Source organism: Capra hircus, chromosome 7 (assembly GCF_001704415.2).
Source record: "Capra hircus breed San Clemente chromosome 7, ASM170441v1, whole genome shotgun sequence".
Lineage (NCBI taxonomy): Eukaryota > Metazoa > Chordata > Mammalia > Artiodactyla > Bovidae > Capra > Capra hircus.
In genome coordinates, this window is record NC_030814.1 from 43,645,750 (window position 1) to 43,672,112 (window position 26,363).

Genomic DNA, 26,363 nt, shown 5'->3' on the forward strand with positions numbered 1-26,363 from the left:
AGTCACAGAGATGAGCAAAATAAAATAGAAATTATTCCATTTAAATAGTTTGAAATGAAAAAGAAAAACTAGCCTGCAATATTTAGGGATGCTTAAATAGATGATAAAAATGTAAAATATTAGTGTCTACAATAAAAAGCAGGTCAGTGGTTACCTTTGTGGAAGGAAGATTACTATTAGAAAGAAATATGGGGTCCTTCTGAGGTGGTTGGAAGGTACTATTTCTTTCTCTTTCCTCCCTTACCTCTGGCAAAAATAATAAGAATTGTAAACAAGAAATATCTTTGAGGAAATACACCATGATCACCATCATCGTTTGAGCACTGCTGTCTAAGTGCCGTATGCCGTCATCTGATTCTCACAGTAACCCAATGAGGTGGTACTACTATAAGTGTCATTTCAAAGATAAGTAAACTGAGGTACTGAGATATTAAATAATTTTTCTCAAAGTTACACAGCTGAAAAGTAGCTATGCCAACAGTTCAAACCCCGAGAACCTGACTTCGGTGCCCACGCAAGCCCATGCTGTTAACCCAATCTCAAACAGTGGGAGTTCTGATGACGAACACAGGATTGTAAGGAAAAGGGGGCTTTTTCTGGTGAGCATTTCTTCTTCTCTCATGAGACTCCACAAAGACAATGGTGTCTGTTTGGTCTCTGCAGCTACAGACCCATAGAGGCCCTTGTAGGAGACTGATTCCTTGAAGTGTGAAGGTCCCTCCCAATTTTCGAGAGATCTCTTTGGGAAGAAAAGAGCCTAGCAATCTCCAAGGAGAAAAACTCATGATTTAGAGGAAAAACAGAGAATATCTCAGAGTGTTCACCCTGAAACATCCTTACGTAATGGCACAGCAACAAAGCAACAGAGCTAGGAAAAGGAAGAGCCACAGAAGGACAAGGCTACTGGCTTCTGGAGGGAGACCTACATCTGAGTTAGAAAAGAAGACGTTGTTTCTTTAGGCAGCTAAGGGGAAACAGTGATAGACGTACTGGGAATGTACGTTTTTCTGCGCACAGGATCCACAGCCCTGGCTGCCCGTGGAAATGATGGGGGGGGGGGGTACAGCAAGTGGCATCACACGAGGTGACCCCAGCAATGTTGTTAGGGGTGTAGGGACATAGCTTTACATTGTGTGGAATCCCACAGCGAGATGTGCTATACTGTGCTAAGTAGCTTCAGTCATGTCCAACTCGGTGCGACACCGTGGACTGTAGCCTGCCAGGCTCCGCTGTCCTTGGGCTTCTCCAGGCAAGAATACTGGGGTGGGTTGCCATGCCCTCCTCCAGGGGACCTTCCTAACCCAGGAATCGAACCTGTGTCTGTCTCCTAGCTTGGCAGGCAGGTTCTTTATCACTTGGAGATAACTATTCTTTTATCATTTTCCTTTCAATTTTCTGACTATTATAAAGTCTCAATTTGACACTAGTTTTTTTAACAACTCTCCGACACCTATTACTACTTCTTGTAACAAAGAGAGTTTGGCAGGTGAAAGAATATTTAACTAGAAGTGAAAAACGTTTTCTCATCTTCATTGTGTTCACTTTTATGGCTTCCTTCTATTTATGTCAACAACTTTTTATTTGCAGAAATAAAAAGTTCTTTTTCAAGTAAATTTATGTATGAAAAATATAATGTTTTACAGAATTATTACATAAAAATTTATAGAGGTCATATACATATATGGCAAAAAATTTGTGATGATATTGTAAAGTGTGGGTAATCTTCTAAACTCCTTGAATAATCTATATCCTGTCCTCAGTTGGTATTATACCCTGCAGTTGTTGGTCCACACTGGGAGCATCATGTCTGTTTCTGAAGAGCACGCTCTAAAAGAGATGAAGACACACTGAAGACCATCCAGAGTGACCAGAGAAAGACCAGAACACACAGTAAAAACCACAGCATAAGATCTTGAGCATAATGGAAGCCTCTGCACAGGGCCATATGAGCTGCTGCGAAGAATCTAAAGAATAGTCATGTGGATGGACCGCTGTGGGATCTGGTCTTTGTGTCCACAAAAGAGAGACACATTTCTATCTTTCTAGGCATAGATAACTTGCAAAAAACAGATTTTTGTGCAGCCCAAACCATCCACAGGTAGAATGTAATAGTAAAAGAATAAGCCTGGGCTTCCCTGGTGGCTCAGATGGTAAAGTATGTACCATACTTTGTGTCTGTAATGTGGGAGGGCCCAGGTTTGGTCCCTAGGTTGGGAAGATCTCCTGGGGAAGGGAGTGGCAACCCACTCCAGGAGTTTTGCCTGGAGAATCCCATGGACAGATAAGCCTGGTGGACTACAGTCCATGGGGTCACAAAGAGTCAGACATGAATGAGCAACTGAAACTGCTACTACTGTTGCTACTAGGGACCAGAAGGTGTATAGGTTCCAGTCTTCCCACCAATAATTCCTGGTAAATGAGACTGCAGACAGAACCTTAACTCTGAACCTTGTATTATTCATATGTGAGGAGAAAAAGCTGCACTAGATGAAGGAAAGTGGGTAGGTTCATCTTGATCATCTTGATTGCTTGGAATGCTGCCTGAAACTTCTTGTGGAAAAAAATTTTGAGGCCATATTTTGAGTCCTTCATATGGGAAGAAGGACTGATTATCAACATCTACCAGAGATCAGAGAGGTGAATCACCACATTTCTGATTGCCTTGGACCAGATGATCATTATGATTCCTCCCCACATCAATGTCACATGACTTTTTATTTTATTTTATTATTTTATTTTTTTGCCTTTGTTCTTTTTTTTTTTTTTACTTTATTTTACTTTGTAATACTGTATTGGTTTTGCCATATATTGACATGAATCCACCATGGGTGTACATGCGACCCCAAACATGAACCCCCCTCCCACCTCCCTCCCTACAACATCCCTCTGGGTCATCCCCGTGCACCAGCCCCAAGCATGCTGTATCCTGCATTGGACATAGACTGCTGATTCGATTCTTACATGATAGTATACATGTTTCAATGCCATTCTCCCAAATCATCCCACCCTCTCCCTCTCCCTCTCCCTCTGAGTCCAAAAGTCCGCTATACACATCTGTGTCTTTTTTGCTGTCTTGCATACAGGGTCATCATTGCCATCTTTCTAAATTCCATGACTTTAAAAAATTTACCAATAAGTGCACTTCCAAAAAGGCTATCCATTAAAAAATATTTTTTAATTGCTGTATTCATTGGAGTAGACTTTGTTTATGGATATTGATGCCTTCTATTTTTACGGTATTACTCCAGAATGACAAATCATGTAGCCAGTTGTACCATTCTGTTCTCAGAAGTAGGCTTACATAATTATTCAGAATTTACCTGTCCTTTAAGGTTTTGAAAAATGTGCTGGTTTAGTTGGACTGCCTGATTAATGAAAGGAAATTTCTGTTCTTCCACTCTTGCAGCATTGACCAGCACTTCTGAAGTGTGCACAAAGCCTTCATTCACTGTAAAGATGGTCATGCCCTCATAACAAGGGGATTTCCTCCCCCAGACAAATCGTGTTAGTATCTAGTAAATCTGCCTTTACAGTGAGTATGTGAGTTCCATTTCATTTTATTTTTCTCTATAAACATAATATGCAGAATAATAGATGATCCAGCACTTGAATGCCACGGAGAGAGAATGCATTTGTCAAGGGCCACAGCAGACTCTGCTGATGCCTAGTTCGGCTAGATTGTGACCACGCTTCATTTGTCATCAGCATTCCACTTAATTTACCACAAGTGTCATCTCCCAGGGCTGTCGGCTTCGAAAGATGATGCCCCTGTTGTGTGGGCTTTATGGGTACTGAGTGTTGAGGGGCTGGGGCTATAGGGAATGGGCTATCATTCATAATTTCCCACACTGCTTAGTTGAGGCAGACAGATGGGAGCCTGAGGAAAAGGGGAACTTGAAGCTAAGCAGATGGGCAGGCAAATATCCAGCAGCATCTGCTGCTGGCTAAGATGTTTCTAGCTACTTCTCTTAAAGAGCCTTCACGCTACTTATGACTTGAAGTACAGATCTGTACTGTCCAACACTGTAGCCACATGTTGCTACTGAGTATTTGGAACGTGGCTAGTCCAAATGGAAATGTATTGAGTGTATAAAGTACACACAAGATTTTGAAGACTTAGAACCAAAAACAGAATGTAATTATTTTTATATTGATTCTGTGTTGAAATGACCATGATACCGACAAACTGGGTTACATTATACAAATACTTAATAGATTCTTACTTTTTTAAGGTGGCTATCAGAAAATTTTAAATCATATAAGTGGCTTCCATTAGGTTTATAATATGTGTTGTTGTTGTTTAATTGCTAAGATACATACAACTCTCTGTGACCCCTTGGACTATAGCCCACCAGGCTCCTCTGTCCATAGGATTTCCCAGGCAAGAATACTGGAGCAGGTTACAATTTTCTTTTCCTGGGGATCTTCCTGACCCAGGGATCAAACCCACATCTCCTACATTAGCAGGAGGATTCTTTACCACTAAGCCACCTGGTAAGCCCCTAAAATGTTGCTTTAAAGTAAAAAATTCATTAACCCTCATCCCTTTATTCTACAGAGAGGAAAACAGAGAGCCTGATTAGGTAAGCAGTTGATATGGTCACATAGCTGGTGAATGACAGAGCTAGGATGAGTCATCACATGTCTGATTTCCAATCTTGACCCCTTTTATTCTACATAATCTCCTAAGAAGTGAAAGTCACTCAGTTGTGTCCGACTCCTCTTTGTGATCCCATGGAACTCTCTAGACCAGAATACTGGAGTGGGTAGCCTTTCCCTTCTCCAGGGGATCTTCCCAACCCAGGCATAGAACACAGGTCTCCCCGCATTGCAGCTGGATTTTTTTCCCAGCTAAGCCACAAGAGAAGCCCAAGAATAATGGAGAGGGTAGCCTATCCCTTCTCCAGCAGATCTTCCCACCCTAGGAATCAAACCGGGTCTCCTGCATTGCAGGTGGATTCTTTACCAACTGAGCTATCAGGGAAGCCCTCATCTCCTAAGAAGAAGCACCCAGCTCTAAGAGTAAGGAGACGTGGATATCTTTTCATGTTCAACCTCTTACCTGTGAGGGACAGTGCTAACTTTTCTATGCCTCAGTCTCCACTTTACTAAAACGTGCAAACACATTTACTCTGTTGATAGGGAAATCAAATTATCTTTTAAAAGAGCTTCAAAAATTTTCAAAGACAACACAATTTTTGGCAGTTTTTTGCGTAGAGTTTAAGAGTGCAAACACTGGAGCAAGATCACCTATCTGTGTTTCAGTTCCGATTCTATTATCACCATTTTGGATTAGTTATTTAAATTATGTGTTTCTTGGCCATTTGTATGTCTTCTTTGGAGAAATGTATATTTAGGTCTTTTGCCCATTTTTTGATTGGGTTTTTTGTTTTCATGATATTAAAACCCATGTTGTTTGTAAATTTTGGATACTAATCCTTGCTGATGATATCATTAGCAAATATTTTCTCCAATTCTGGGGGTGGTCTCTTTGCCTTATTTATGATTTACTCTGTTGTACAAAAGCTTTTGAGTTTAAATAGGTCCCATTTGTTTATTTTTATTTTCATTACTCTGGAAGACAGATCGAAAATGATATTGCTGCAACTTATGTCAGAGAATGTTGTGCCTATGTTCTCTAACTGCGGACATGAAATTAAAAGACGCTTACCCCTTGGAAGAAAAGTTATGACCAACCTAGATAGCATATTCAAAAGCAGAGACATTACTTTGCCAACTAAGGTTCGTCTAGTCAAGGCTATGGTTTTTCCAATGGTCACGTATGGATGTGAGAGTTGGACTGTTAAGAAGGCTGAGCACTGAAAAATTGATGATTTTGAACTGTGGTGTTGGAGAAGACTCTTGAGAGTCCCTTGGACTGCAAGGAGATCCAACCAGTCCATTCTGAAGGAGATCAGCCCTGGGTGTTCTTTGGAAGGAATGATGCTAAAGTTGAAACTCCAGTACTTTGGCCATCTCATGCGAAGAGTTGACTCATTGGAAAAGACTCTGATGCTGGGAGGGATTGGGGGCAGGAGGAGAAGCGGACGACAGAGGATGAGATGGCTGGATAGCATCACTGACTCGATGGACAAGAGTCTGAGTGAACTCCAGGAGTTGGTGATGGACAGGGAGGCCTGGCGTGCTGCTATTCATGGGGTCACAAAGAGTCGGACACAACTGAGTAACTGAACTGAACTGAACTGAAGGGCTTTATAATGTCCTGTCTTTAATCCATTTTGAGCTTATTTTTGTGTATGGTGTTAACGAATATCCTAATTTCATTTTTTAACATGGAGATGTCATTTTCCTGAAACCATTTGTTAAAAAGACCATCTTTTCTTCATTGTATATTCTTACCTCCTTTATCATAGATTATTTGAGCACAGGTGCATTGGTTTATTTCTGAGTTTTCTGTTCTGTTCCATTGATCTATATTTCTATATTTGTGCCAGTACCACATTGTTTTGATGACCATAGCTTTGTAGTGTAGTCTGAAGCCAGGGAGTCTGACTTACAGTCCATTTTTCTTTCTCAAGAGTGCTTTGGCTATTTGGGGTCCTTTGTATCTCCACTCAAATTTTAAGATTGCTTGTTCTAGTTTCATGAAAAATGTCATTGGTAATTTGAAAGGAATTTCATTGAATCTGTAGATTACCTTGGGTAGTACAGACAATTGTCATTTTGACAATATTTATTCTTCTAATCCAGGAACATGGTATATCTTTCCATCTGTGTCATCTTTGATTTCTTTTATTGGCATCTTATAGTTTTCAGAGAACAGGTCTTTTGTCTCCTTAAGTAGGTTTGTTCCTAGGTATTTTTTTCTTTTTGATGCGATGATAGGTGGGATTGTTTCTTGAATATCTCTTTCTGATCTTTCATTGTCAGTTTATAGAAATGCGACAGATTTCTGTGTATTAATTTTGTAACTTGCAACTTTACCAAATTTATTGAGGAACTCTAGTAGCTTTCTGGTAGCAATGTTCAACATTGATAATTATTAGAGAAATGCAAATCAAAACTACAATAAAATATCACCTCACACCAGTTGAAATGGCTATTTAAAAAATCCACAAAAATAAATGCCAGAGAGGGTATGGAGAGAATGTAAATTGGTACAGCCACTATGGAGAACAGTATGGAGATTCCTTAAAAAAATAAAAATAGACTACCATATGACCCTGCAATCCCACTCCTGGGCATATATCCAGAGAAAAATATGGTCCAAAAGGATACATGCACCACAATGTTCACTGCAATGCTGTTTACAATAGCCAAGACATGGAAGCAACCTAAATGTCCATTGACAGAGGAATGGATAAAGATGTGGTACATATATTCAATGAAATATTACCCAACCATTAAAAAGAAGGAAATAATTCAATTTGCAATAACATGGTTAGACCTAGATATTGTCATTCTGAATGAAGTCGGACAGAGACAAATAAATATCACACAATAGCACTTATATGCAGAATCTAAAGCAAAATTATACAAATGAACTTATTTACAAAACAGAAACAGACTCACGGACTCAGAGAATGAATTTATCATTACCAGGGGTGAAAGGTAGGGGGAAGGGATAGTTAGGGAGTCTGGGGTTAATATGTATGCACTGCTCTGTTTGAAATGGATAACCAACAAGGACCTACTCTTTAGCAAAGGGAACATTCATCCGTATTATATAACAACCTAAGTGGGGAAAGAATTTGAAAAAGAATAGATATATGTATATGTATAACTGAATCACTTTGCTGAACACCTGAAAATAATACAACATCATTAATGAACTATGCTTCAATATAAAATGTTATAAAAATTCTCTGGGTCTTAGCCTTCCCATGTGTAATACAATATACCTTATGGCTTTAGATTATTTAATACATAGAATACACTGAGAACAGTGCTAGGTATTTGGCAGATACACAAATAGTGTTAGCTATTATTATTAGAGATGCTACACCACATTCCTACAAGAAATTTCACCCAAGATTTTTTAAGTTAAACACATAAGAACTGTTCTTAAATGTAAGCTCATGAGTGAGCATTCACTCTGTGTGATTTTAGAGACTGGAGAATGACCCAGTGCCCCTGAAAGAGGATCAGTTTCACTGTCTCTAAAAATAATAATACTCTTTACCTTTCTGGATTGTTGAGAGAATTAAATGCCTACTGCACTGCCCGAAAATAAATACTAGTGTTCCTTTTAAACAACAACAAAAACTCTTTCCTGTCCACTAGTACACATCATGATACCACCATTAGATATGTATTTCTTCAGTTTAAAGCTTTGGTTTTGTTTCATGACACTGCCTACCTTTCTTCCTTCTCACTCCAAACATACACAGAATCCTGTCAGTTTCACACAAATCTCTAGACGCTGGCATTCCTCTATCTTCCGTTCTCTTACCTTGCAAACACTGACCAAACAGTCTACACCAGTGGCCTCTTTTCTTTCCATGAATGATCGTCTGAAGCCTCAAGTCCCTGGACTAAAGTCTAAACCATGTCTCTCTGAAGTGAGTTCTCAAAAGCATAAGATAACGATACGGCACTGCCTTTCCTCAGTCTTTTTTTACCTTTCCTTCACACCCTCCTTTTAATTCTCTGTGTTGTCCTGCTACTTCAATGACCACTCATATTCTTTCTCCTGCTCTTTGTTCACTCTTCCCCCCTCTCAGCTCTGTCTTCCTTAAGGTCTAACATTCTCCTCCTCACTCTGCCTGCTCTACCCTGCTGACTGAATTTTCCCCATGGTTTCAACCTCGCTGCTGTACATATGCTACAAGGCTCTCTCTCCTCTCCCTGTCTGTCTCTCTCCTCCCCACATCCCCTTGCCTTTCTCACTCCCTCTTTCTACCTGTTTTAAGCCTCCAAGAACATGGCCCTTCTTCACATGAAACCCAAGACAAAATCTCATCTTCCTCCCTCAAGCTCCTCTCAAATGCCTGAGATTTATTTGTTAGTGACCATACTATATTCTTCCAGTTTTTCAAACTTGGCATTTTCTTAGATTCCTCACACTGTATTATGACAAGTCTGCACTTGAATCCTCACTTCATGTCATACTAGCTCTATTAGTCTGAGTTCTCCAGAGATACACACTCAGAGAAAGAGAAAGAAAGAAAAAAAGAGTATAGTTAATTTACAATGTTAACTTACAGTGTTAATTTCTGCTATACAGCAAAGTGAACCATTTATGCATGTATCTACTTTTTTCGGATTCTATTCCCATATAAATCATTACAGAGTATTGAGTAGAGTTCTTTGTTCTAGTGATGGTTTTTCTAGTAGTCATGTATGAATGTGCAATTTGGACCACAAAGGAAGCTGAGCACTGAAGAATTGATGCCTTAGAACTGTGGTGCTGAAGAAGACTCTTGAGAGTGCCTTGAACAGCAAGGAGATCAAACCAGTCCATCCTAAAGAAAATTAATCCTGAATATTCATTGGAAGGACTGATGCTAAAGCTGAAGCTCTAATACTTTGGCCAGTTGATACAAAGAGCTGACTCTTGGAAAAGATCCTGATGCTGGGAAAGATTGAGGGCAAGAGGAGAAGGGGCTGACAGAGGATGAGTTGCTTGGGTGGCATCACGGACTCAGTGGACATGAGTCTGAGCAAACTCTGGGAGATAGTGAAGGACAGGGAAGCCTCGAGTGCTGCAGTTCATGCATGGGGTCACAAAGAATCAGACACAAATTAGCAACTGAACAACAATGACAACTCTTTTTTAGATTCTTTTCCCATATAGTCCATTATAGAGTATAGAGTTCCATGTGCTATACAATGGGTTCTTATTAGTTTCCTATTTTATATATAGTAGTGCAGATGTTCATTCCAGTTAATCTCAATTTAACCACCCCCCCCACTTTCCTCCTTGATAACCATTGTTTTCTACATCTGTGATTCAATTTCTATTTTACAAACATGTACCATTGCTTTTTATATTCTACATATAAGAAATATCACATGACATTTTTCTTTTCCTTTTTTTTTCCAATTTTAATTTTTACTTTATTTTACTTTATAATACTGTATTGGTTTTGCCATACATTGACATGAATCCACCATGGGTGTACATGCGTTCCCAAACATGAACCCCCCTCCCACCTCCCTCCCCATAACATCTCTCTGGGTCACCACCGTGCACCAGCCCCAAGCATGCTGTATGCTGCATCGGACATAGACTGGTGATTCAATTCTTACATGATAGTATACTTGTTTCAATGCCATTCTCCTAAATCATCCCACCCTCTCCCTCTCCCTCTGAGTCCAAAAGTCTGCTATACACATCTGTGTCTTTTTTGCTGTCTTGCATACAGGGTCATCATTGCCATCTTTCTAAATTCCATATATATGTGTACTAACACATTTTTCTTTTTCTATCTAACTTACTTCACTAAGTATGACAATCTCTAAGTCCATCCATGTCACTGACAATAGCATAATTTTGCTCTTTTTGCGGCTTTGTATATATGTACCATATCTTCTTTACCCATTCCTTCATCAATGGACATTTAGGTTGCTTCCATGTCCTTGAATCACCTATAGTCCAATAAAGATTAATTTAAAAAAATAAAGGCTATGTCTAAAGTCATTATTTTAAAAAACAAAAAAGAGAAAAAGAAAGAGGAATTGGCTCATGCAATTATAAAGGATGAGAAGTCCATGATTTATTCTCTGTAAGCTGGAAACCCAAAAAGCCAATGGTGTAGCAGCTTGGGGTAAGTCCAGGGACCTGAGAACCCAGAGAGCCAATAACATAAGTCCCAGTCTGAGTCCAAAGGCTTGAGAACCAAGAGAGTTGATGATGCAATTCCCAGTCCAGGACAAAAGACCACTGTTCCAATTCACATAGTCAGAGTTAGGGCAAATTCTCCCTTCTTCCAATTTTTTATTCTACTCAGGCCCTCAGCAAATTGGATGATGCCCATCCATGTTGAAGAATGCAATCTGTTTTATTCAGTTTACCGACTTAAATGCCAATCTCATCCAGAAACATCCTCACAGACACAACTGGAAATATTTACTGAAATACTTGGAACCTTCTGACTCATAAAATTAACCATCACACTAGCTATGTAGCTTTGACAAGTTGCTCAGCCTCTCTGAGTTCCAGCTTTCTCATCTGTAAAATCAGGAGATTAAATGAGATAGCATCTTCATCATACTTAGCACATCCTTTTATCAACTTGAATATCCACCTCAAACTAAATGTCTACTTGAATGCTAGTTTGTTCATTGAGATGTATTGTCCATGGTGGTTCTCCTTCCCCTCATGAATAAAAAATACTCATTCATTGTCAACCATTATTTATATTATTATAACTCCACACTCAACTTTTAGAATTAACTTCTAGGTTCTTTGACACTTGCAGTAACTCGTCATGACTTATATAGCTTTCTTACAAAATGCTTTCTGTGTCTCGTCATAGTTTTCCATTTCCCATCCCTACCATTTCCACTGGAATTTTATAATTTTATATCAAATTTGTATCCAATTCCCAGAAATGTATTCTTCTTCTAGTCCTTCTTTTCACTTAGCAACTTTGCCAGACTAATTTCCCTAAAACTCTACTAGATTATTGATCCTAAGAGCTGGGGCTTGGGGAAATGGAGAGTGACTGTAATAGGTACCAAGTTTCTATTGAGGATGATGAAAATGGATAGTGGAATTTTAATTTGGATGTTCTGGATTAGACAGTAGTGATAGTTGCAGAACCTCGTAAATGTACTAAAAAGAGCCACTAAACTGTATAAACAGTGGATCTTATGGTATGAATTGTATCTCGAAAATAAAAATAAGAGAGAGGATAAAAGCATGTCAGAGAGTGCCTAACTTATAGACATTGAATAATTTGCTAAGCTTCCCTTTGCCCCCATTAAAAATGGTAAAGCTAGGATCAAAATCGAGTCGTTCTGATACAAAGACTATGCTCTTCACCACTCCACCAATATTGCCTCTCACATGACAGCAGGGTTCTACTGGAAAAGAGCAATAGTGAAGCAAGCCCTTCTGATGGTTCTGCCATTCTGACTAAAGCGCTGCTTACTTGAGCATATGATCTGTTAATGGTGACTACAGAACAAAGCTACTCATATCTTTTGCTCAATGAAATAATCCGTTGAGATTGTATTAATAAATCAAACCAAAGACATGAAAGATTATATAGGATAATTTAGAGGAAGGAGTAAAAAGAATTAGAAAAGTGTGGGGAATACTGATACTGCTTTTGCCTGCCTAAACAAAACATGGTGATCATTGTTTTTGCCAAAGAGATTATGGAAGGAGTTTAAAAAATCAAATTAAACTCGAGGGACAATTGGTTTGACAAATAGGTCTTCAGCTAGAGACTGTGTATTAAAGCAAGGATTAAAGAGAAAGAGCAAATATTTCTGGAGTTCCAATCATGATGTAATGAATCAGATACACATGGCTTCACAACCCTCCTCTGCAGCTTTCTCAGCCAAATAACCTTGGCCAAGTTACTTAATTTCTCCTATCATCTATTTTCTCTTGTGTAAAATATAGACAACAAAAATTCATCATAAGGTTATTATTGTTATATAAAGGGCAGAAAATAGGTACACTAAATGGTAGCTTTGATTAGTTATTATATAGGCCAGAAAATGTCCTCACCATTTGGGTGGGGGTTAATTGACAGTGCTGGAGGGACAGCAAAATTTCCCCATGTCAAACTCAACTCCCTAAATACAGATAGCTCACCCCCTAGATCCTTGATCCATCAGGAATTTTTTACTTATAATTCCAAAGGCTCACAAGGAAGCATCTTTATTTTACCCTGATGGAAAAAAATATAAGAATATAAAGATGGGCTTTTCTTTCAAATGGCAGACTAAGCTGACATAACAAATCCCCTCTTCCCACCTCAAATAGTGAGAAATTTTTAAAATTTCTCTTTCATGACGATTTCAGTTGCAGACACCTTTAGTAAGGGATTTAACAAAAGTTCAAAGAACATTTAAGCGATAATTTATGCAAAATGTTTCAAAGATTAAAAAAGGAAGACAACTATCCAACGGATTTTATGAAACTAAGATTTTTTTTAACTAAGGTAAGAAAAGGACAGTATTAGAAAATAGGATTGATGACTGACTTAATTATATACATGAATATAAAGAAAATACTCATTGATTGAATCCAGCAGTATTTTAGATGTAATAAATCATGACCAAGTATATATTATCTCATGAATGAAAGATGATTCCAATATGAGAATATCTGAATAAAAATAATCATAGTCCCAGACTAATGGGGAAAAACAATTGGTCACTTCAACCCATGCAGAAAAACAGTAGACAATATTTTATGTATTTTTCTAATAAGAGTTTTTATCAAAGAAAAACAAAAACTATAATTCTTATTTTAATAAAAGTTTCAAAAACCTTTTAGAAATCTGCAGCAAATATAATACTTAATGATCAAACTTTAGAAGCATTCCCATTAAATTCAGGCGCAAGACAAAGATTCTCATTATAATGTCTATGATTATTTTACTGAAGGTATTGGCCAATGGAGTAAGCCAGAGGAAAGGAACTGATACTAGGATTAGAAACTTTTGCTACTTGCTAGTGATTTTTCTACATACAAAATGAAATTTAAAGAAAAAATTCAAACTGCCAGAACTTAATAATTCAGCAGGGCTTCTAGATATAAAAATCAACTATAAAAATTAATAACTATTTCTATATTGTCAATAGTCAATCAATAAATATAAGAGAAAACTATCACCACTCAAATTAGTGATAAAAACTGAGAACTGGCTCTAATAAAAGAAGTTTAGCACCTTATGGAGAAAATATTTAAATGTTACTAAAGTTCACAAAAATCTCAACAAATGGAGAAATAATCAGGTTTGCGGGTGAAAAGATTAAACACCTTAGATATGAAGATATTCTCTGAATTAATCTGTAAAATTAAAGACCATTATAATTAAAACCAAAAAGAATTCCTATAAAAATACAATGAGGGGTATAGCATCAATGTATGTATAGGTGAATGGATCAATAAACAGTATGGGAAACCTAGAACACAGACTAAAGCTTTGGCAAGTTAGAATTTAAGAAACATAGCACCACAGATATGAAGGAAAAGCAAGATTATGTAAGGAATGCTATTCTCATTTGGAAAAAAATAAACCTATCTTTCAGACTGTACACAAAGATTCCAGTAGATTTAAGACTTACATGTTAAGAACAAATTTTAGATCTTGTTTGATGAAGTATAGAAGGAGGTCTTTTTAACACTAAAATTGGAAAGGGTTTATTTAAACAAGATCAAAAAAGCAAGTTAAAAAAGAAAACAATTGTTAAGTTTGATCATATTGAAATTTATCCGGGATGATGAAAGTATCACAAACTATAAAAAGATTAGTAACTGACTAGAAGGAGTTATAACACAGAATAAGGATTAGTGAGAAAAATGCATATGGGTGCCTAATGCCTACAAATGAATAAGGAAAAGAAAATAAAATGGGGAAAGTTAACAGAAGATATAAAAAGAAAATCAAGACAACAAAGAACCATAAGAAAAACGTGCAACCTCACTCACATCAAGGAAATTAAGGTTATGGCACTTTTCCACACATATAAGATTAATAAAAATAAAGATAGGTATGGTAATACCAAATATTGGTAAGGATGTGGGCAGTAAGGATGATACAGTATTATAATTACTTGAGATAACAACTTGTTGAAATCCAGTGAAATTTAAAATGGGTATAATCCATATCCAACACAATTAAGCAAGAAGCAAAAGTAACTAGAAAGCTTCATGTTTATAAAATATACCCAGCAATTCTGTCTCTAGGTGTGTACCACAGAGAAACATTTGCCCATGTGTACCATACATTATATGCAAGGTCATATTTTGAAGCAAAGTTTGTAATGTTCACTAATAGAAAAACTGATAAATTGACTAATAAATTATGGTACCTTCATAGATGGACTACCAAATAAAGTAACCATATCTATACAGATGAATACATTCCAAAACCATAATGTTAAATGAAAATTTAACAACTTGCACAATGATATAAACAGTAAGTTAGAGATTGTATAATTTAAAACAGACAATAAATACCACAAAACATTTCTTGGCAATATAAATATATACAGTCAAAAAAGGGATTGGGAGGAATTCCAAGTAGTATTGCCTCTGGAGATAAAAAAAGAAATACAGAGAGAATATAACTGAAGAAAGACCCAGAAAAAGAAGACAGAGACAATAAAGCACAAGAAATATTTGGACATATGATGGCTGAGGATTTTCCAAAAATGAAGAAAGACATCAATGCACAGATTTAAGAGACCCAATAAACTTTTGCTTGGGGTACAGGGAGCTACAAAAAGCATTTCTTCCTTATTATAACAACACAAAAATCAGAAAAACTGCAAGTTCATGATTTTTCTTGAATCTATCAGAAAGCTAGAGACATAAGGTAACAACAAGTCTGAAAACTAAGCAGAGTCATGTGCTTGCAGAAGAGGATGCAAGCACTCGCCTACCTGGAACAGGCAAAGCTTGACGCTGGGAAGAGAAATTCAGCTGGAGCTGTCCATGAATTGGTAAGGCCAAATGTGGGCTGGCAATACATAGAGGCCCTTGGAGCTGGAAATACAGGAGGGGTTTATATGACCCAGTTCCACTGACCGTTTCTTCTCCACAGACCTTATTGTGATGTGAAAGTCATTCAGTCATGTCTAACTCTTTGTGACCCCATGGACTATATAGTCTGTGGAATTCTCCAGGCCAGAATACTGGAGGGGTAGCTGTTCCCTTCTCCAGGAGATCTTCCCAACCCAGGGATCGAACCCAGGTCTCCCACAGTCCAAGCAGATTATTTACCAACTGAGCCACCAGTGAAGCCCCACAGACCTTATTATGCACTTGCAAAAAAGACCAGCGGGAATCCTGGGAGGGTGTTCATTCTGACACAGATGTGGGGAAGGGAAAAGCAACCACAGCTAGAGGACACAAAGCCTGCCCCAATCCTTCCTTTCTGCCCTACAAAACTGGGCAAGGTGACAAGCAATGATGTCCCCCCAGTACTCAAGTGAAACCCCACTGAAACTGAGGGAAAGGACTAGGAAAACTTCTGTTTATGCTAGAGGGAGAGGCAGCACAGATGAGCCCAGAACCAGAGCTGCAAAAGGGGCAGGAGCTTTGAGACCATTGCAGCCATGAGACCCACAAACTCAATACACCTGCAAAAGACACGTCTATTCAGGACAAAGGATGCTCATCACCCAACCTTCAACCAAAAAGCATCCAGTAACCAGCAATAAGGGAAAATTCTGGGAAAGGGAGGCAGAGGATTAAAAGGGGCAAAAGAGTAGAGAGAAAGCTACCCTGAGGTAATATGCAAAAGAAGACCTAAAGTTGATGGCAGAGCCCACGTTAAGGAAAACCATCCAGCAAACTGCTTCCCATCGTAAACACAAGGTATGGCTTCAGGAGGATAAAAGCTGGTACACAGAGCAACTATAACAACCGCAAGCCCCAAACTCAGTCATCTCCCTAACAATTAGCTCAAAATCCTACAGTTAAGATAAAGATTGTATTCACAAAGACGATTGAATGAAATCCAGAATTCATTCATGATTTAAAAAAAAAAACTCAGGAATAAAATTTGAATTGATTTTGAATTGAATTGCTTTTGAATTGATGCTTTTGAACTGTGGTGTTAGAGAAGACTCTTGAGAGTCCCTTGGACTGCGAGAGGATCCAACCAGCCAAATCTTAAAGGAAATCAGTCCTGAATATTCATTGGAAGGACTGATGCTGAAGCTGAAGCTCCAATACTTTGGCCATCTGATGCAAAGAACTGGCTCATAGAAAAGACCCTGATGCTGGGAAAGGTTGAAGGCAGGAGGAGAAGGTGATGACAGAGGATGAGGTGGTTGGATGGCATCACCAACTCACTGGACATGAGTTTGAGCAAGCTCTGGGGGTTGGTGATGGACAGGGAAGCCTGGCGTGAGGCAGTCCATGGGGTCTCAAAGGATTGGACACACTGACTGATGGAACTGAACAAAGGAATAAAAAAGTAACCTCCTTTATCTAATAAATATTTTTTTTAAAAACAGTATAATAGCAACTGAAAAATATTGAAATTCTCTCTGAGACTAGGAGAAAGGCAAGGGTCTCAGATGTCACCCATCTTTTCAATATTGTACAGGTTGTCCTAGCAAATAGAGTTAGGCAAGAAAGGGATATTAATCATGCAGAGGTTGAAAAGCAGGGAACAGGACTGCCATTATTCATGAGTACTAGGATTACGTATGCAAACTATCTAAATTATCTATGATAAATTAATATACCAGTGGGTTTTGCAATATTCAGTTCAGTCGCATAGTCATGTCCGACTCATTGCGACCCCGTGAATTGCAGCACGCCAGGCCTCCCTCCCGGAGTTTACTCAAACTCATGTTCATCGAGTCGGTAATGCCATCTAGCCATCTCATCCTCTGTCGTCCCCTCTCCTCCTGCCCCCAATCCCTCCCAGCAGCAGAGTCTTTTCCAATGAGTCAACTCTTCGCATGAGGTGGCCAAAGTACTGGAGTTACAGCTTCGGCATCACTCCTTCCAATGAACACCCAGGACTGATCTCCTTTAGGATGGACTGGTTGAATCTCCTTGCTGTCCAAGGGACTCCAAGAGTATTCTCCAACACCACACTTCAAAAGCATTAATTCTCTGGCGCTCAGCTTTCTTCACAGTCCAACTCTCACATCCATACATGACCACTGGAAAAACCATAGCCTTGATTACACGGACCTTTGTTGGCAAAGTAATGTCTCTGCTTTTCAATATGTTATCTAGGTTGGTCATAACTTTTCTTCCAAGGAGTAAGTCTTTTAATTTCATGGCTGCAGTCACCATCTGCAGCGATTTTGGAGCCCCCCAAAATAAAGTCTGACACTGTTCACTGTTTCCCCATCTATTTGCCATGAAGTGATGGGACTGGATGCCATGACCTTCGTTTTCTGAATGTTGAGCTTTAAGCCAACTTTTTCACTCTCCTCTTTCACTTTCGTTGAGGCTTTTTAGTTCCTCTTCGCTTTCTGCCATAAGGGTGGTGTCATCTCCATATCTGAGGTTACTGATATTTCTTCCAGTTATCTTGATTCCAGCTTGTGCTTCTTCCAGCCCAGCGTTTCTCATGATGTACTCTGCATATAAATTAAATAAGCAGGGTGACAATATACAGCCTTGATGTACTCCTTTTCCTATTTGGAATCAGTCTGTTGTTCCATGTCCAGTTCTAACTGTTGCCTCCTGATCTGCATATAGGTTTCTCAAGAGGCAGGTCAGGTGGTCTGGTATTCCTATCTCTTTCAGAATTCTCCAAAGTTTATTGTGATCCACACAGTCAAAGGCTTTGGCATAGTCCATAAAGCAGAAATAGATGTTTCTCTGGAACTCTCTTGTTTTTTTGATGATCCAGCAAATGTTGGCAATTCGATCTCTGGTTCCTCTGTCCTTTCTAAAACCAGCTTGAACATCTGGAAGTTCATGGTTCATGTACTGCTGAAGCCTGGCTTGGAGAATTTTGAGCTTTACTAGCGTGTGAGATGAGTGCAATTGTGTGGTACTTTGAACATTCTTTGGTATTACCTTTCTTTGGGATTGGGATGAAAACTGCCCTTTTCCAGTCCTGTGGCCACTGCTGCATTTTCCAAATTTGCTGGCACATTGAGTGCAGCACTTTCACAGCATCATCTTTCAGGATTTGAAATAACTCAACTGGAATTCCATCACCTCCACTAGCTTTGTTCATAGTGATGCTTCCTAAGGCCCACTTGACTTCACATTCCAAGATGTCTGGCTTTAGGTGAGTGATCACACCATCATGATTATCTAGGTTGTGAAGCTCTTTTTTGTACAGTTCTTCTGTGTATTCTTGCCACCTCTTCTTAATATCTTCTGCTTCTGTTAGGTCCATACAATCTCTGTCCTTTATCGAGCCCATCTTTGCATGAAATGTTACCCTGATATCTCTAATTTTCTTGAAGAGATCGCTAGTCTTTCCCATTCTGTTGTTTGCCTCTATTTCTTTGCATTGATCACTGAGGAAGGCTTTCTTATCTCTCCTTGCTATTCTTTGGAACTCTGCATTCAGATGCTTATATCTTCCCTTTTCTCCTTTGCTTTTCACTTCTCTTCTTTTCACAGCTATTTGTAAGGCCTCCGCAGACAGTCGTTTTGTTGTTTTGCATGTCTTTTTCTTGGGGATGGTCTTGATCCCTATCTCCTATACAATGTCAGGAACCTCAGTCCATAGTTCAGCAGGCACTCTGTCTATCAGATCTAGGCCCTTAAATCTATTTCTCACTTCCTCTGTATAATCATAAGGGATTTGATTTAGGTCATACCTGAATGGTCTAGTGGTTTTCCCCAGTTTCTTCAATTTAAGTCTGCATTTTGCTATAAGGAGTTCATGATCTGAGCCACAGTCAGCTTCCAGTTTTGTTTTTCCCAACTGTATAGAGCTTCTCCATCTTTGGCTGCAAAGAATATAATCAATCTGATTTTGGTGTTGACCATCTGGTGATGCCCATGTGTAGAGTCTTCTCTTGTGTTGTTGGAAAATGGTGTTTGCTATGACCAGAGCATTCTCTTGGCAAAACTCTATTATCCTTTGCCCTGCTTCATTCCATACTCCAAGGCCAAATTTGCCTGTTACTCCAGGTGTTTCTTGACTTCCTACTTTTGCATTCCAGTCCCCTATAATGAAAGGACATCTGTTTGGGGTGTTAGTTCTAAAAGTCTTGTAGGTCTTCATAGAACTGTTCAACTTCAGCTTCTTCAGCGTTACTGGTTGGGACATAGACTTGGATTACCATGATATTGAATGGTTTCCCTTGGAAATGAACAGAGATCATTCTGCGTTTTTGAGATTGCATCCAAGTACTGCATTTTGGTCTCTTTTGTTGACCATGATAGCTACCCTAATTCTTCCTAGGTATTCCTGTCCACAGTAGTAAATATAATGGTCATCTGAGTTAAATTTACCCATTCCAGTCCATTCTTATTCACTGATTCCTAGAATGTCGACGTTCAGTCTTGCCATCTCCTATTTGCAATATTCAGTCAGTTCAGTTCAGTTCAATTCAGTCACTCAGTCATGTGCAACTCTTTGTGACTGCATGAATCGCAGCATGCCAATTCTCCCTGTCCATCACCAACTCCCGGAGTCTACTCAAAATCATGTCCATCAAGTCAGTGATGCCATCCAGCCATCTCATCCTCTGTCGTCCCCTTCTCCTCCTGCCCCTAATCCCTCCCAGCATCAGAGTCTTTTCTAATGAGTCAACTCTTCGCATGAGGTGGCCAAAGTACTGGAGTTTCAGCTTTAGCATCAGTCCTTCCAATGAACACCCAGGACTGATCTCCCTTTAAAAATCCAAGAATAATAGTATGGCCCCCAAATGCACTGGGCAAAAATCAATATCATTATGAGGAAAAATAGACCAACTGACAATCTGAGTAGATCTAAATAGACCTCTCCTAGTAATGTGACAGAACAAATAAACAAAACATCCATGAAGACACTGAAAATGTACACAACACTAGTAATGATTCTTGGTCTAAAGAATAAATGCAGAGCATCATATTCAATGACTGCAAGATGCACAATCTTTTCAAGCACATGTGGAACAAGTATGATCCTGTCCTGACCCTGAAGGTGCTGCAAATGTCAATGGACTAAAAAGACAAAGTTTCTGACTCCAGTACAATTAACTAAAAAATGAAAGTAACTAGAAAACTTCATGCTTTTACATTAAGAAATATACTTTAAAGGACCCACCATTTAAAGACAGTGAAAAAGAAATTAGAAAGTATCTTAATAAAATACTAATTAAAATGCTATTTATCAAAATGTGAGATTCAGCCAATGCTGTATTTAGAGAGAAATTTATAGCTTACATATATATATTACAAAAAGACTACAAATTAATGTGTTAAGCATCCATTTCAAGAGGTTACATCCAGAAAGAAAAAATAAACCCAAAGGAAATAGAAGAAATTCAATAAAGTGGATCAACAAAGCCAATATTATTTTTTTGAAATGAATAATAAAATTGATAAGACTCTAGTGAGATGAGTAAGGCAAAAGAGGAGAAAGAACAGATATATATAACAGTAGGAATATCACTATGGGTCTGAGAGCAATTTAAAAAGAGAGAACTATTTTAAGACAACAAATTTGAAAATTGTGACGCGATGGATAAATTCTTAGAAAAATACAAGTTAAGAAAACTGAATCTAAAAGAAATAGGAAACCTGACTCATTCTACAACTGTCAAACAAATTGAATCCATAATTTAAAACCTACCCACAATGACTTCTACCATTTAAGGCAATACAATACTAATCTTTCACCAACTTCTCCAAAGAACAGAGAAAGAAGGAAAATTTCCAAATTCATTTAACAGTATCTTGATTTAAAAACCCCTGTCTATGACATAATGAGAAAAAAATTAAGCAAATCTTACTCAGGATTATAGAAATATTTTTAATTGACACATTTAATAATTTATAAAAAGGGTAAAAATTATAACCAATTTGATGTTTATTCCAGTAACACAAGTTAGGTTTAATTTTTTAAATATCCACTTTTAATAAATATGCTATAGTTTTATGCAATGATACACATTACAAGAAGCTGGTGAAGGCATACAAAATCATTTTATACCATCTTTCCAACTTTTCTGTAAATCTAAATTATCCTAAAATACAAAGTTAAAAAATCAGTAGGTCACCACATTATGTGAGTGCTTCAAAAAGTTAAGGAAAAACTATTTAATGAAATTAAAAATTCATTCATGATTTTAAAAAACTCATCTAGGAATAGAAATATAACTTCCTTTATCTAATGAACATTGTCTTTATAAAGTCTAATATCTAATAGAAACTGAAATAAAATATTGAAAAATTCTCTCTGAAACTGGGAGAAAGGCAAGGGTGCCCGATGTCACCTGTCTGTTACATATTGTACAGGTTGTCCTAGCAAATACAGCTAGGCAAGAAAAGGCTATTCATGCAGAAATTGGAAAGGAGGAAACAGAACTGTCATTATTCATGAGTGCTAGAACTGCATATGTAAAAAATCTAAATTATCTACAATAAATTAATACAATGTACCAGTGGATTTTGCAATATTACTAAGCATTAAAAATCCGTTAATTTTCTATATGCTAGTAACAAATTAGAAAATGAAAAAGTAAATACCAAGAAATATATCTAACGAAAGATGTACAAGACTTCTCTGCAGAGAAGTTAAAGAACATTAAGAGAAATAACAGAAGGGTAAACTATGTTTGTGGACATCTCAATGCTGTAACAATGGCACTCCTGCTAAATTGATCTATGGATTTAAGGTAATCTCAATCAAAATGCCAAAAAATTTGTTGGTGAGATTGGAAAAGTTACTTTTAAAATGTATATAGAAATGAAAAGGACTGATATTATTCTTGAAGAACTTGCATCACTTAGTATAAAGATTTAGTAGAAAGCTATATAACTTTCAAAAAAGTATGGTATTGGTTCACATAGAGACCAATGGATTGGAATAAAGAACCTCTTGAGAACCACATCAAGATTCTTTCAGTGCCACTTAAAAAAAATTTAATTTATGACTGCACTGGGTCTTTGTTGCTGTGCACAGGCTTTCTTTAGTTGTGGCAATTAGGGGCTACTCTCTAGTTGCAGTGTGCAAGCTTCTCATTTCAGTGGCTTCTGCTGTTGCAAAGCACGGGCTCCAGGGTGTATGGGCTTGAGTAGCTGCAGCCTGCGAGCTCAGTAGTTGCAGCTTATGGACTCTAGACTGTGGGCTCAGTAGTTGTGGCACATGGGCTTAGCTGTTCTGTGGCACATGGGTCTTCGTAGACCAGGTATTGAACCCAAGTCTCCTGCATTGGTAGGTAGATTCTTAACCAATGGACCACCAGGGAAATCTCAGTGGCACATTTAACTCCAGTTTGCTATTGCAATAGCAAATTGGTCTTAACTGACATCTCATGTGTGCAGCCTCCCTGCCTCTTGCTTTGGACTCACACTACATACCTGTTTCTTCCTGCCCTAGAACTTGCATAATGCCAAGGCACACAGCACTCACACTCACACAACCTGCAGGCACAGGGGAGTGAACACTCATGAAACCAGTCTTGGTCAATGGAGGACTCAACTGAGAAATCTTTCTTCCTTTTGTTCCCAGGCAGGTGAGTTGCATTTTGTAAGGTTTCTTGAAAGTATTGAGCAGAAATGATCTATAGCAGTGGCCAGTTTGATTACATATCTTTGAAATGGCTTTCTTTGTTTTCTTATTTCAGTTCCCCAGTCTTGTACTTCTGCTACCTGCGGTTCCCAAATAAACCACCTTGATGCAAACTGCCTCAGGGCTCTGTTTTCAGGAAAACCCAGATGAAGACAGTTTCCCTACTGAATTAACAGGGAAAGTCTGGCTTTTACAATATATGGTGCTGGCACCACTGGATATCCATATAGAAGTAATAAAATCTGACCCCTACTTATACCTCATTTGAAAAAATCAATTTTTTGGTGGATTATAGATCTAAATGTGAGAGGCAAAGCAATAAAACCTTGAAAAGTTAGCATGAGAGAATATTTTCATAACCTCAGGGTAAGGAGAAGACTTTTAAAGAGAATACATCACTACTATAAAATAAAAGTTTGATAAATCTGACTACATAAAAATCAAAAAAGAACATCTGTTCATCAAATAATATCATTAAAACAAGGAAAATACGAGGCACAGAGTAAGAAAATATATTTGCAATGCATATAACTAACAAAAGGTTTGTATTCAGAACATAAAATTAAATCCTATAAATGAATAAGGAAAAGTCTGGTAGAAAGGTTGGAGACTTGAACAGTCACTTTACCAAAGAAGACTTCCAAATGACTACCAGATATATGAAAATGAGTTCATTAGTCAACATGGGAATGCAAGCTAAAACCACAAGCCACTGGACACATCTACCAGCCTGGCTAAAAAATAATTTAACCAACAGTTCTAACTGTCACCACGGATATGGAATAAGGGGAACCCTCAAATTCTGCAGATGGAAGTATAAATTCATGCCACCATAGGAAAATTAAGCACTATCTACTTAAACTGAATATATATATATTACCTATGACTTAGTAATTCTGCACCTAGAAAAGTATGTCCATCCAGAAATGCATAGTCATGTGCACCAAAATACTTGGACAAGAATGTTCACAACAGAACAACCCCAAAACATAACAGCAATAAACTGAACAAATCAATGACTGTATATTCGCACAACAGAGGGCAGCAAGGAAAAGGAAGAAACTATAGCTATACACAACAGGGTTGATTGTCACAAACATGATATAAAAATTCAGTCTTCAGTGTCTGTTCAAATCTGGTTATTTAAAATTCCCAAACAGCCAAAACCATTGTGTTTACAGATACATATTCTGGTGTTGAGACGTAAAGAAAAGAAAATGACTTTCACAAATCAGAATAATAGTTACCTTTAAGGGGAAGGAGGGAGTTGTTGCTGAGACCAGTCATCTGGGGGCTCATTGGTGCTCCCAGGACTTCCCTGGTGGCTAAGACGGTAAAGTGTCTGTCTACAATGTGGGAGGCCTGGGTTCGAGCCCTGGGTTGGGAAGATCCCCTGGAAAAGGAAATGGCAATCCACTCTAGTACTATTGCCTGGAAAATCCCATGGACAGAGGAGCCTGGTAGGCTACAGTCTATGGGGTCACAAAGAGTCGGACACAACTGAGCGACTTCACTTTCACTTTGGTGCTATCAATGCTATTTCTTGAACTGAATTCCAGTTATACAGATAAGTACATTATAGTAATTCATTAGTGTCTTCCCTGGTGGCTCAGCAGTAAAGAATCTACCTGCTAATGCAGGAGACACAGGTTTGATCTCCAGGGTGAGGAAGATCCCTGGAGAAGGAAATGGTAACCCACTCCATTATTATTGCCTGAGAAATCCCATGAACAGAGGAGCCTGGCAGGCTATAGTCCATGGGGGTCACAAGAAGTTGGACGTGACTTAGCAAATAAACAATAATAATCCATTAAGCTGTATGTTCTCTCTTCAGTGAATGTGTAGTATTTCACAGAAGGAAAACTTTAAAACAAAGAGAGGGAGGCAGCCCCAGTCCTACCACATACTGGGTTTTCACTAAATTCTAACACATTGTTATTACGAAGAGAAAGTCTAATAAGCAACTGAAGCTGCAGTATAAGACGTGGAGAGGCTTTAGTCATAAAAATTCCTATCACCATTGTCCACATAACAGAATTGTCCCAATTCCTTTACACACTTGATATTTTTGAGGCTGAGTGGCTCAGAATAGTCAAGTGATTTCCCAGGTCAGAAAGCTACTAAATACCTTTTGCAGGACTTGAACCTAAGTGTTGAGTCCAGTGTTCTTTCTCCTAACTCCAGGAAGAGGACAGTGAGGAGGAAAAAGAAACTACAGGAAGAGTGACTGGGCAAGTGGAAAGTGCTGGTGTTGGGATTTGTGCACCCAGTCCTAAGAATGATTGTTTAGGTTTTTATTAGCATACATTTGTGGATTTGCTTTGTTTTTTGCAGAGGACAATCTTGCTAAGGCCATTTAACACATTATTAACCAGAGACATACTAATGTACAGGCATTAGTTTCTGTAAAAATCTCCTGGTCAATAACGTGTTAACTAAAGAGACAGCAAAATGGGAAGAAAGGCTATGGACATTTGCCACAAGAGAAGTTTTCTCTCTGGGTTCTGGGTGCTTGAACCTGGGTTATTGCTAGGGTGAGGTCAGGTTGAAGTCTCAGCTTCTGTTTATCTCTTTTAATGACACCTATTGCTGCAATAATAATCAGCCTCCAAAGTTTTGTGTGCTAAAACTCACTCTCTTCGAGACTTCTTAAGAAACTGTTATATCTTACCTATGAATAAATTACCCACCAAGAATGCACTTCAGTCTTGGAATAATGTGATATGCCTCGACCCCATTAAACTACATCAATGTAACTACACAAAAGCTAATTGTAATACTCTGTTATTTGCACACAGAATCAAGGGGCAATGTCCTGCCTTAAGAGTTTAATGGCTCTAAAGCAGCAAGAAGCAGACTTTGTTATCCCTCTCTGGCTTTTCAGCAGCTGGTGGCCTCTGTAGGAAAATGCAAATGCAGAGGCATAGTAGTTGAACCTTGGGTATGTTTGCATTTACACCTGCTGATTAAATCAAAGGAAAAAGCTCTGCTTCCCAACTGAAAATCTTCTAACCTGGAAGCCCAGTTCAAGCAGAAGCCAAGAACATATTGTAC